This window comes from Cnephaeus nilssonii, assembly GCF_951640355.1.
Source record: "Cnephaeus nilssonii genome assembly, chromosome: 11".
NCBI classification, from domain to species: Eukaryota; Metazoa; Chordata; class Mammalia; order Chiroptera; family Vespertilionidae; genus Cnephaeus; species Cnephaeus nilssonii.
In genome coordinates, this window is record NC_137082.1 from 81216751 (window position 1) to 81228828 (window position 12078).

At 41.5% G+C, this 12078-nt stretch overlaps 1 protein-coding gene across 1 annotated transcript in view; it reads left to right on the plus strand.

Annotated features, from left to right (window-relative positions):
- The window catches only part of SLC14A2 (solute carrier family 14 member 2), a gene marked incomplete at its 3' end in the record, with an annotated part of 369165 nt that overhangs the window by 198715 nt on the left and 158372 nt on the right, over window positions 1–12078 (plus strand). The window contains exon 3 of the mRNA XM_079784559.1: window positions 10736–10827. The remainder of the gene's footprint in view (window positions 1–10735; window positions 10828–12078) is intronic.

Genomic DNA, 12078 nt, shown 5'->3' on the forward strand with positions numbered 1-12078 from the left:
GTTTTGTCCCATCCCCATCAGTCCCCGGCAGGGTAGTGAGAGGGTGCTGAGTCCTTCCCTCCTCCATTGGCCCAGGAGGTGGGGCAACGGTGGTGAGGGGAGGACCCCAATGGCCCCTGGGCTGGCTGGTGGGGGAGATGGCTATACCGGGAGGACCCTTGAAGGGAGTAGATGTGTGGGAAGCCACCCAAAGTATGAAATGAAGGTGATTGTCAGGTTGTAAATATCAGAAGCCTCACTGGAGGATAACAGAAAGAACAATGTCCTCTTGGCTGTCTAGGCACCTAAGATCCGTCAATAACAAGCACCATTTACTGAGCACCTACTTTTGTGCCAAGATTTGGGCCAAGCCCTTTGCATGAGCCATGTGTTTTATCAGCCACAACCCAATGAAGCCTATAATTTATTAGGCCCCACTTTGAAAGAAAGCCATGCAAGCTGATTCGCAGCTTGTCTAGTCAGGCCAGAGCTTACTATTTGGTACCCATGTGCAGATGGAGTCACGTGAGATGATATTCGGCGGACATCCACTTTGTGTGATACTGTGCTAGCACCTGGTTAGTGGACAGTGTGGTGGGGATGGAGAAGAGGGAGGCAGAAGTAAAAGATGATGGACAAAGATAAAGAGAGACAGGACGCTGCATGCAAGGAGCCTGGAGTCGCCTGGGGGAGAATGGGATGTGCCGTCAGTAGCTTTTACTAATGCAATGGCAGAAGGTGGAGGCTAAAAGTGCTCTGAGGGTCCACCAGAGCCTGAGAGTCATTCTGAATGGGAGGGACAGGCCAGCCACATGGCATGAGTTCAACATGTGCAATTGAAGCGCAGAGAGAAGGTGCCTTCCACATGGACAGAATCGCCCAAGCAAAGGCACGGAGGCTGCAGAAGTAGGCCACGGTCAGGCTAACATATCTCCTCCTGCACACTAGGAGGTTCTTTGTGCAGATAGGGAGCAGTAAGGGACGAGGTTAGATGGGTAGGTTGAGGTTGGACTGAGGAGCGGGTTAAATTCAGGATGTAATGGGCAGTGACTAAGATGTCCAAGCAAAAAGAGATAGGCATCTCAGCCCTCTGCATGGCACTGTGAATGAATGAATGAATGAATGGCCATATTCACTGATTCTTTCATTCAACAAATATTCATCATGCATCCACTGTGTGCCTAGCCCTGTCCAGACAGATGGGCACAACAGTGAACAAAGCAGGCAGAGTTCCCTGCCTCATGGAGCTCTAATTCTTGCAGGGACACGTGCATTTTATGCTTTGTCTACCAATGATGAGGCACTATCCATATGGGTGGAACTTTTAGGGTTCAAGAGCAAGCAGGAATCATCCCCCTAGGAGCCCCCAGGGCTGCTGTGTAAAAACATCTGGTTTGGGGCAGCTGAGGGACAAGTACAGGGGCCTCTGGGACCTGTGATGGGAGAAGTCACAGACAGAAGGGTCATATTAGAAAGGACTCTCTTAGTTGCAATTAGCAAATTAAACTGGCTGAAGCACTAAAAGGTGATTTATAGGCATATATAGCCAAACTTCTGAAAAACGGGAATGGGACTGGCCTTAGAAATAACCAGAATTGGGGATTTTCATGCTATCCCTCCCTCAATCTTCAATGACGTTTCTCTCAGATGCTGTGTCATTTCCTCAGATGGGCTATTGCTGAGGATTCCCCTTGTGCCCCCACAGCTTCATATCCTGACAGTTCAATGGCCAGATGGGAGAGGTGGCCTCCCCTGTCCAGCTGCTTTTGGAAACTCTTAGGAAAGACACTGGCTGGCCTAGGTCATCCCACCCCTTGGGCCAATATGACAGCCTAGGACAGTGATGGGCAACCTTTTGAGCTTGGTATGTCAAACTTCGCCAAAAAACTGAGCATAACTCAGGTAGTGTGTCACTTTGAGGAAAAAACATTATTTCGCGATATTTATAGTTTAAATAACATAAATGTTTCATCCTCGGCATGCGGCCGCCTCAGTGGCCGCGTGTCATCAGAAATGGCACTGACACGCGTGTCAGAGGTTCGCCATCACTGGCCTAGGACATGAGTTTCCAGGATGCACGCAGGCTGAGTTACCTATTTCCCTTTATGGCTAGTGGAGACAGAGAGGGACAAAACTAATAGACATCTGCAGCTAGGATTGTGACAACTTAAACTCCACTTAATGGAAAATTATGCTGAGTGGTGCCCCAGCATTCCTCCAAAATACATAATAAAAGGTCACTCCTGCTCAATGATGTCTGGGGCCCAGATATTACTCTCTGCACCCCACCCCACACATTATAAAGTGATACCACTGAGCAATTTAGAGAAAGAAAACACACACTATGAATGAGCTCTCCTGGAGGCAGGTAAGTGGATTCTTTTAAAGATACAGTGTTGGCGTGGAGAAGAGCTGGGCCATTTGAAACAAAACAGGTACCAGCGAGTTCCAGGGCTCAGCAGAGGCAGGACTGTCACTTCCTCTCCCAGCCGCCACCCCCACCTCCCAGCAGGGCTGGAAACTTGGTCAGGAACAGTGCCTCCAGCTAGAGGCTCTTCATTAGCTGGGAAGGCCGGCCCTGCAGGAAATCCCGAGCGGAGAACAGGAACAATTTGAAAGGAGGCAGGAGGTGTTCAGCCAGAATGGTTCTCCAGGGGGTGGAGGGCTAAGTGGAAGCTCAAGCGAAGAGAACCCAAGGGGGACCAAGTGAGGCCATCATTCAGGAAAGAAAAAGAATGCTGATCACCAGGGGAGAGGGCAGGATCTTCCCTGGGAATGAGAAATCAAAAGCAAAACACAGAGAAATTTTAACCAAAAAAAAAAAAAAAAAAAAAAATCAATGTTTTAAAAACACACCTCCATGCTTCCAGGGAGTTCTAGAAACTTGGGGAAGAGAGAGCCTGCTCTGGTGTGAAGAACATTGGGCTAGAAATGGAAGCTTCAGGTCTGGCCTCACTTATATCAGTGACACACTCACTTTATTTCCCCATTTGTAAAATGAGCTGACAATCCCCACCTCGCATACAACGCAGTATCAGGTGAGGGTCCACTGAGAAGATGAATAGAAATGCAGTTTTTAAAATACGAAGCCACTCTCTGGTAATTAATTAGGTTAGGTGAATAATTAGAAAATGACAGAAATTGGGTCATTATAACCCTGGGAGGGAGGATGCAGTGAAAGAGGCTGTTTAAGACTCAGGACTCAGGTGAGCTGGTGTCCTGCTAAATGACACAAATGGAAGCAAAGTATTCTATATTTAAAAATTTTTATATGTGGCCCAGCTGGCATGGCTCAGTGGTTGAGTGTCAACCTATGAACCAGAGGTCATGATTCAATTCCCGGTCAGGGCACATGCAGACTCGATCCCCAGTGTGGGGCGTGCAGGAGGCAGCTGATCAATGATTCTCTCTCCTCATTGATATTTCTATCTCTCCCTCTCCCTTCCTCTCTGAAAGGTTACATCCACCTGGTGTCAGAGGGAGTAAAGAGCATACAGAGAGAGGAAACAGCCTCAGACAAGGCAAAGGAGGTGTAGAAAGAGGTGTAGAAAAGAGAACTCCCCAGTGGTGGCATGACTCTGAAGACATGTGGAATGGGAGAAGGCTGGAGGACTAGGCAGGGGCCGGATCACCCAGGAACTTGAACTTTATGCGCAGGTATGCAGACCTATAGAAGGCTTTACAGCAAGGGTGAGACACTGTCAGATTTTCTTGTAGCTGTTTGTACAATACAGGGAGTTGAAAAGTATTGATAATCCCAAAATGAAGTGTAATGTGACTCTGGAAGCATTCTCTGATTACTTTAAACTGAGGAAGCTCTTTTAGTCTCTTACTAGTCATATGACTCTGCCTTTATTTTTTATACTAGAGGCTCGGTGCACAAAATTCGTGCACAGGGTGTGTGTGTGTGTGTGTCCCTCAGCCCAGCCTGCACCCTCTCCAATCTAGGACCCCTTTAGGAATGTCCGACTGCCCGTTTAGGCCCGATCCCAGTAGGATCGGGCCTAAACGGGCAGTCGGACATCCCTCTCATAATCCAACACTACTGGCTCCCAACTGCTCGCCTGCCTGCCTTCCTGATTGCCCCTAACCGCTTCTGCCTGCCAGCCTGATCACCCCCTAACCACTCCCCTGACAGCCTGATTGATGCCTAACTGCTGCCCTGCCAGCCTGTTTTCCCCTAACTGCCCTCCCCTACAGGCCTGATCGCCCCCAACTGCCCTCCCTTGCAGGCCTGGTCCCTCCCAACTGCCCTCCCCTGCTGGCCATCTTGTGGCGGCCATCTTGTGTCCACATGGGGGCAGCCATCTTGTGTGTTGGAGTGATGGTCAATTTGCATATTACTCTTTTATTAGATAGGATGCACTGCCTTTCAGCTTAATAAATGTTATTGCTCTATTTTTGGTGCATAAATGCTCATCATAATTATAGTATCATTGTAGATTTCAATTGAGTTCCCATCTTTGTGTCATTTACTGTTTTGTGCCCTGAATTCAACCTTGTCTGATACATGTCTGATATTAAAATTGGGCTTGATCCCTTGTTTTTGTTTTGTTTGCTTGTTTTGTTTTCTGGTTCAGCCTTTGCCCATCCTTTTATTTTCAATTTTCCAGTTACTTTGTTTTGTGTCTCTTGTACACAGCATATAATTGTGGGGTTGTTTTCTTGTTTTGCTTTGTAATTTAAACGGAGATTCTACTTCTTTTGAGTAATATATTTTTACTTTTATAGTTTTTGATCTGATAGATATGCTTGGACTTAGTTTTAACATCATATGATTTCTGCTTTTATTTCAGTTTATGGTCTATGCTTTCTTTTGTTTTTAAATTTGGTATATGTGGGGTTCTTAGGGAGAGTATAGAAAGTTTTAATATTTTTCATTCTTGAAGTGGTTACTTTCATAATACTAAATATAATATACTTAATCTTCTATATTCTTAGTAGCTGCTGACTGTCACCTCTGCAATGATTAATTGTATACACTTCTCCTACCTCTCATTTTCTTATTTTACTCAATTTTAATTGATGGTCATGAAGATGATGGTGGTGGTGATGATGATGATGATGATGATAGAATGATAATACTTCTGCTAATCTTAACTTTATAATTTTTAATACACTTTTCTTTTTTTATTTCTCAGTTCATTTTCCCTAAGTGTAACTTTTGACTCTTGGCTACCTCCCACCTTCTCTCTCTCATCTTCTGAATTCTGTTAGTTTCAGTGTTTTTAATGTTTTAATAGTTTATTACAATTTACATTATTTTCTCTAATCGTAATTGCAATAGGGTTTTTTTCTTAATCCTAAAATAAATGGTTAAAAACTCAGCATCTCTCTTTCTGCCATAGTTTCTATATTCTCCACAGGCTGGTTAAAATTCAGCCTTCACTTTATTCCAGACCAGATCCTGGTAACCACATTTTCTGGATTATTCAATGTTTAGTGCAGCATTAGTACATAAACAAAAGTTTGAGCACAAAATGTTTAAATGTTTTTTATTTAATTCTCAATGAGGTTTTGTAAGCATGCTTCCACTGTCTTCTGGCATAACATGTTCCTGTGGAAAACTCTGAAACCAACCTAATTTTCCCCCTTAGAAAAGAAACTTTGATTTTGATTTGTATTGTTTATTTTGGTTTTTTGTTTGTTTGAATGGTAAAAGAATCTTTCTCTACCTTTTGGATTGATAGTTCTGCATCAACTTTTTTTCTGAGACAGTTTATGTTTTGGTTTTGCTTTGTATGTAGACTTAAATATCTTATTTCTGGAGAATGCTTTGTAATTATATTTCTCCAAATACATCTTCTATTTTTTTCATTACTCTTTGTCAAATATGGCTTGGTCTATTTGTGCATATACATATGTCTATCAAATCTATTTCATTTCCATAGCTATCATGTTCTTTTTCTAATTCTTTTAAAGTGTTAATTCCCATTTTGTTTTGTTCACTTTATCAATCGTATTCTTAAACCCACTTTTTTTTTTCATTTTGAGTAGAGTTTGTTTAACTTTTTGTTGCCTCTAATGGCCCCCTAATTTCTGTGATGACAATATGTTTCTCCCCCACTTCATTCCTGAGCTCTTTCAGTTCTCTTGACATTTCTTCCTTGAGCTCTTCTTTTATATAAGTGATCTTTTTCATTAAGTTTTGTTGTTGTTGTTATTTGTCTTTTCTCATTTGCTTGGCAGTTTCCTTGAGCTCTATGGCAACACAATCTGGTTATGTGTTCTTTGTCTATTTGTTTTCTCTAATCGTTACCCGCCCTTTTCTTGCAGTATCTTTGTAGAACTCTTCTGACGGTTTCTTTTTTATTCTGACTCATATTTGTGACAAGCTTGTTCTTAACCAGCTATTTTGCAGAATGTTTATGGTGCTGGGACCAGGCCATGATGCCATCCAGAGAGAGTCTCTTTCACTTACAGGGTGCACCTTATGACACACATGCATGTGTGTATATCTTGATTTAACCCTGGCTTCTTCCCCGAAGAAAGAAGAGATTGGCAGTTGCAAGACTGATTAGTATTGAACCTATCTGCTCCGATCAGCCTTCCCATCAGGCTTCTTCCTGCAGAGATGGCTCTCCCCTGCTTCTTGATGGAGCCCACGAGGATTCAGGGATGCTCTCACAGTCAGTCCATTCTCCATAGACTAGTTGTTCCCCCAAAGATGGTGTTGGATCTGCCCTCTTTTATAAGGTCTTCTCTGCCAGCCTTGTTTGAGGTATTCAGCAGCAGATGTATTTCAACATCTATCTGTCCCTGGTTGAAATGTCATTGCATTGAGAAGCCCTTCCTCAACAAACATAAAGTTTGCATTTCTGCTTCTCATTTTCCTTGTCATTTTGGAATGAATTCAGAAAGAAGTGGGAAGGTCTGTCTTAACACTGCCATCTTAAAGGCAGAAGTCCCTTAAAAAGGCTGCAAAGCCCTGTCTCCCTCCCTCTGAATCTCCTGTACCTAATACTATACCTGGGGAAAAGAAGATACTCAATAAATACTTATTCAATGGAATGATGAGTAAAAAAATGAACAACTCTCAAATGTAATAGCTGAGACATAACTACATTTAAGGCCTCTTTTCAAAAGAGCTTCAACAACTAATTCTCCTGGTTTTGCCTTGCAATAGCACAAGGTAGATTTCCCATGGTGTTTCTCATGGTTCAAAGATCTCCTGCTCACTTTTCTCCCATCTTTCATTATATTTTCTTAGAATCCTGCTGACACTCACTATCTGAGCCAAGTCAGAGCACCTGGTACATGTGAAACAGTGAATTCTATGAGAAAACTTTATATAGAGTTTTGTTTTGTTTTCTGGTCTGGTTTTTGGCTTTAGTTTTTATGGATGCATTTTGAATTTGTTTCTCCTTGTCCTCCTTCTAACATTGGAAAACTTCTGTATCTTCTTTATCATGAATCATCAGAAAGATAAAGGCAGAATGATTCCATTCTGCACCCGTTTTGATAAGGAGTGTAGATAATTGTTCACATTTCCCTCAGCAACAGGCCCCCGGGTCCCACAAGGGTCAGGGCTCTGTCCAGATGCAGCCAGGAGGAAGGAACCTTTGAGAAGGGGAACAACAAAGATATAAACACTCATTTCAGTTCTTGTAAATTCCACGTGGTTCTTCACCATGGGTGTGACCCAAGAAAATATCAGCTTGGCTCAGTCAGAACAGCTGTTGAGTCCAGGGCTCTATTCCTAAGTCCCTTCAGTGAGAACCAGCAATATGTCACAGACTATTTGCCTTCCATATGGAACATAATAGGCACTTGAGAAATATTGTGTTAATTTCTTATTTTCCTTAGGTTAAAACAAAAAACTGTCCTACTCAATCAAAACACTTCAGTGTCTAACCCCAGACAAGATTCCTCATTCCTTTTAGAGATCTTCAAGGATGGTTTCCTTTCTTTTTTCCCTTTGTCTTGAGTCTCTCAAACTCCTCCAACTTGTTCATGCTGTGTACCCTTCTCATTGCTATGTTGCACATGTCAACAGACATGAAGTCCACAGACAAGTCAATGGCCCATGGAGTGCCCATGCTGGCCGACAAGATTTAGAAGGTAGGACAGTAGAAAGAGGCAAACTACAGTCCATATTAGTATTCCTAACAAAATCACTATCACTAGATGTCTCTGCCCATAGCCAGGAGTATCAATACTCTTTCATCTGGACATTCATTGATATTACCCTACAGCCCATATCACCAAAACAGAACTCCCTTTTATGTGCCTGAAAATCTATGTTCATTCCCACTCTAGCCCTATGTGGGTTTTCATTGGGGGCACCAAGCATCCTGGTCTGTCCAGAACAGTCCCAGTTTGTCTGGTGTCCAGTCCAGTTAAGCATTTGTCCCTGTCAAAAGTGCTTTTTGTATGATAAATTATATGCTCTCCTTAGTTTAATTTAATGCTTAATTTTCAAAAGGCAGCATGAGTCAGATTGCCTATGGTTATAAGAAATGTTTTAATTCCTACCTTTGTAGAAGTTTAGGACTCACCAAGATAATGAGACAGGCAGGGACCTGAAGTCCAGGCACACAAATGACCTCAGGCAGGTGATCAGGGAAAAGTTGACACCACCAGGGTGGCCAGACAGGCTCAGAAAAGTTTTGCAAGAAGTCTTGAGAGAAAAATCTATCCCAAAGATTAGGGGGGAGGGGCAGGTCTCCAGGCTCAAGGGAGATATTTTGGGATAATACAATCCCAAGGTCAGAAAGAAGAGCATTTGTTTAAGGAGGAGCATTTTGCATGGTCCTCTTTCCTCCCTCTTTGCTCCTGAACATTTGGCCAGTGATTTCTCTCTATTTCATTTATGGCAATAACTTCAGGTCTCGTGTGTGGTCATAATGGTGATCTATGTATGCCATCTACAGTGGGCATGGATAATGAATCCTATTTTATTTCTTAATTAAGAAATTGAAAGTGCCGCAAATTACTGCAATTAACATGGATTTTCTTCCTCATTTATTTACTTATTTAAATGCCTGAAATTGCACCCTTAGCTTAAACCAACCGCAGGGTTCAGAGCCTGTTAAAATATATAGCATTCATTAAAATATTTATTCTTCTCCACTAGTGAACTTGCAATTTGGAAATGGTGGTGATATCTTTGCATGTGAAATCCTTCCCCCAAAATATATATCTATTGAATTCAAACCATCCAGCTTGGTAATTTTAAAAGTTGAATTTATTGCCATTCTTTGTGTGACTGAAATAAGCTAAGATTTTCAAAAAGCCCTGTGTTATGTTGACCTTAACCAGTATTGTTGTTTTCCTTGTAAGTCTTTGGGGATATGAGCATCACCATGTTTTCAGAAGTTCAACGTTCACTGAAAGATAACAATTACATTATGAGGGAGGTTGAAGCCATCTAACTGTTTCAAAACAATAGTATTTTGAATAAACTATTTAGCTTTAAATTATCTAGTACTTTTGAAGATTCAACCTTGGTCTTCATTCTTGGGTTTTTGTATTTGTATTTGGTTTTGTTTCTAACTGGTTTGCATGGAGACAGAGCTCAAGACACAGTGGTAGAAATTAACCAAAAATATGCTTCAGAAACACAAATCCTTTGGTGTGGGTCAGCAGCCATGGGAAACTACACCCAGCAGGGGTGTAAATGGGTATGGTTTTACCAGAAAGCAACTGAGAAATAGCATCACAAAAACCTTAAAAGATGCAAACCCTTTGAAGTTCAGCTATTCCACTTCAAGAATTTAGAAAAGAATGAAGACTGTACCAAGGTTTAGCTAACAATTACATTCATGGCAGCCCTGTTTATAACAAATAAAATAGGCAAAATAAAATACCAAAATATGCAGCAATAAAAAGGATTGAGTAAATTATAGTACAACCTTACATTGGAATAATAAACAGCTATTAAAAACTAAGTGGTTTGTATTAGTTATTGATGGCTACATTACTCCAAAACTTAGCAGCTTAAAACAACATATATCTTCTCACAGTTTCTGTGGGTCAGGAATCTATAAGCATGGCTGAGCTGGGTCCCATGAATCACAGCCTCTCAGAAGCTACAGTCAAGGTGTTTGAATCATCTCTAGGCTTAACTTGGAGAGGATCCACTTTCAGGCTCACTCAAGTGGTTGTTGGTAGGATTCAGTTCCTCTGGCCTGTTGGTTGAAGGTCTCCCTCAGTTCCTTGCCTCGGTTTCACTGCCCTATTTTCTAGAGAGCAGTTCATGATGTAGCAGTTGGCTTCATCACAGAAATCAGACCAGAGCTGACATCTCATCACTCTTGCTATGTTCTATTGGTTGGGAATAAGTCAGAAGTCCAGCTCACACTCCAGGGGAGTAGATTATACAATGTGAGGATATAGAGGGCAGGGATCATTGGGGACATCTTAGAAATCATCTGCCACAGAGCTGAAGTTTATTTATGACAAAAGATTTTCATAATGTCTTATTCGATGAAAGAAAAGCAGGTCACAAAGTAGTGTGTGCAGTATGGTCCCAGTTTTGTAAATTAAAAACAGTAGGAAAACATATATCCATATATACATAAATGTTCATGAAATAGTCTGTAAGGATTCCCCATGGGTTAATGGTGGTTATTCCTGGGTGGTGGTATGACAGATAAGTTTTATGTCCTATTTCCTAAACTATATTTTCTGGTGTTTTCTAAAACAAGCGTGTATTGTTTACAATTTTAAAAAGGTTAAATGTTATTAAATTAAAAAACAAAGCAATTACTCTAGACTTCATGTTTCTGACCTCCATCCACGTCTATCTTTACAGCACTACTTCTTGCTTACTACCTGAAGTCAACCAAATAGAAGTTCATAGGACCCTTCACAGAATCCATTGATCGCACCGTGACCAAGGACATTGTGAGTACATTATAGAACTTATTGCTGTGTTTGTGTCTTCTAAAACAATTATTATCACCAAAAATACTACCATGGAAAACAAATTATTTCTCCCTGTGAGGTCACTAGAACCACAACTATGATTGACATGAGAGAACTGAGTCCTCCCCTTAAGCCCGTGTCATCCCAATTCAATTCTGGTTGCTTCCAGACCACAAGCTAGCATGACCACATGGCCACCTTCCCTGTAGAATTCCAAAAGGATAGTTTCTATTTGTGTGTCAAAAATAGATGAACAGATCTGGCACTGCTGAACATATTTGTGAGTTTGAAAAAGAAGAGGGGATGGGTGAGTGAGAAGATAAATTCATTTATAATCCCCACACTTCATTAGTTTTCTGTGCAAGGCCACCAGGAGGGCCTGAGTTGGGATGCCACTGGTTTGGGGTGGGAATAACTTCTCTAGCAATATAAATGGTATTTTAAGGTTGCTTACTTATGAAACTACTGTTTTTCCAAACATAGATTTTTGGTTGTTTGACGAGTAGACAGCTGATTTATGCCAATATAGAACACAATGAAAGCTGCTTAGGATAGATGAGCTGGTATTAATGGGGAAGGCAATGGTTTCCAAGATGGCAGGAGATAAAAACCAGGTCTGAAATACTGGTGGATCTTTTTTCCATTGTGATCTATGGTATAATAGCTAGTCTGAGAGGTAACACTTGGTGGTTTAATATTACCAAACCAAAAAGTGTCTGCCTACTGGACACAAGGCAGAGCCAAATACAGAACACTGAGTATTGCAGAGGTGAAATTAAAGAAATTCATTTGCAGTGCCAAGCTTGAAGGATGGTGAGCTAGTGATCAAGATCTGAACTCCTCAATGGTTTGTAATCAATGGTTTTAAAAGCAGAGCTTGAGGGTTAGGGCTTAGGGGTCAAGGGCAAAGCTGATTGGTTAACTCTTGTGTAAGCTTTAGTGGTTTTCTTTGGTCTGATTAATTCAGTTCCTGATGCCATCTTGACTGATGCCTTTATTGCTGTGGTCAGGTGATCTAACCAAGTTGAGGAACCAAGAGCCTGCAGAATATCTCATAATTGTGTGTCAGTGATGTTCTGTCTAAAGCAAAAGGCAGCAACTAGATGTCTAGTGACCTTTGTTATTGTTTTAAGTTATTGTTTTGTGTTTAACTAGCTATGTTTTTTTATTATTATTATTGCAAGCAAAGTGTACGTTAAAACATTTTTTCTGGGACTTGTTCACAGGCAG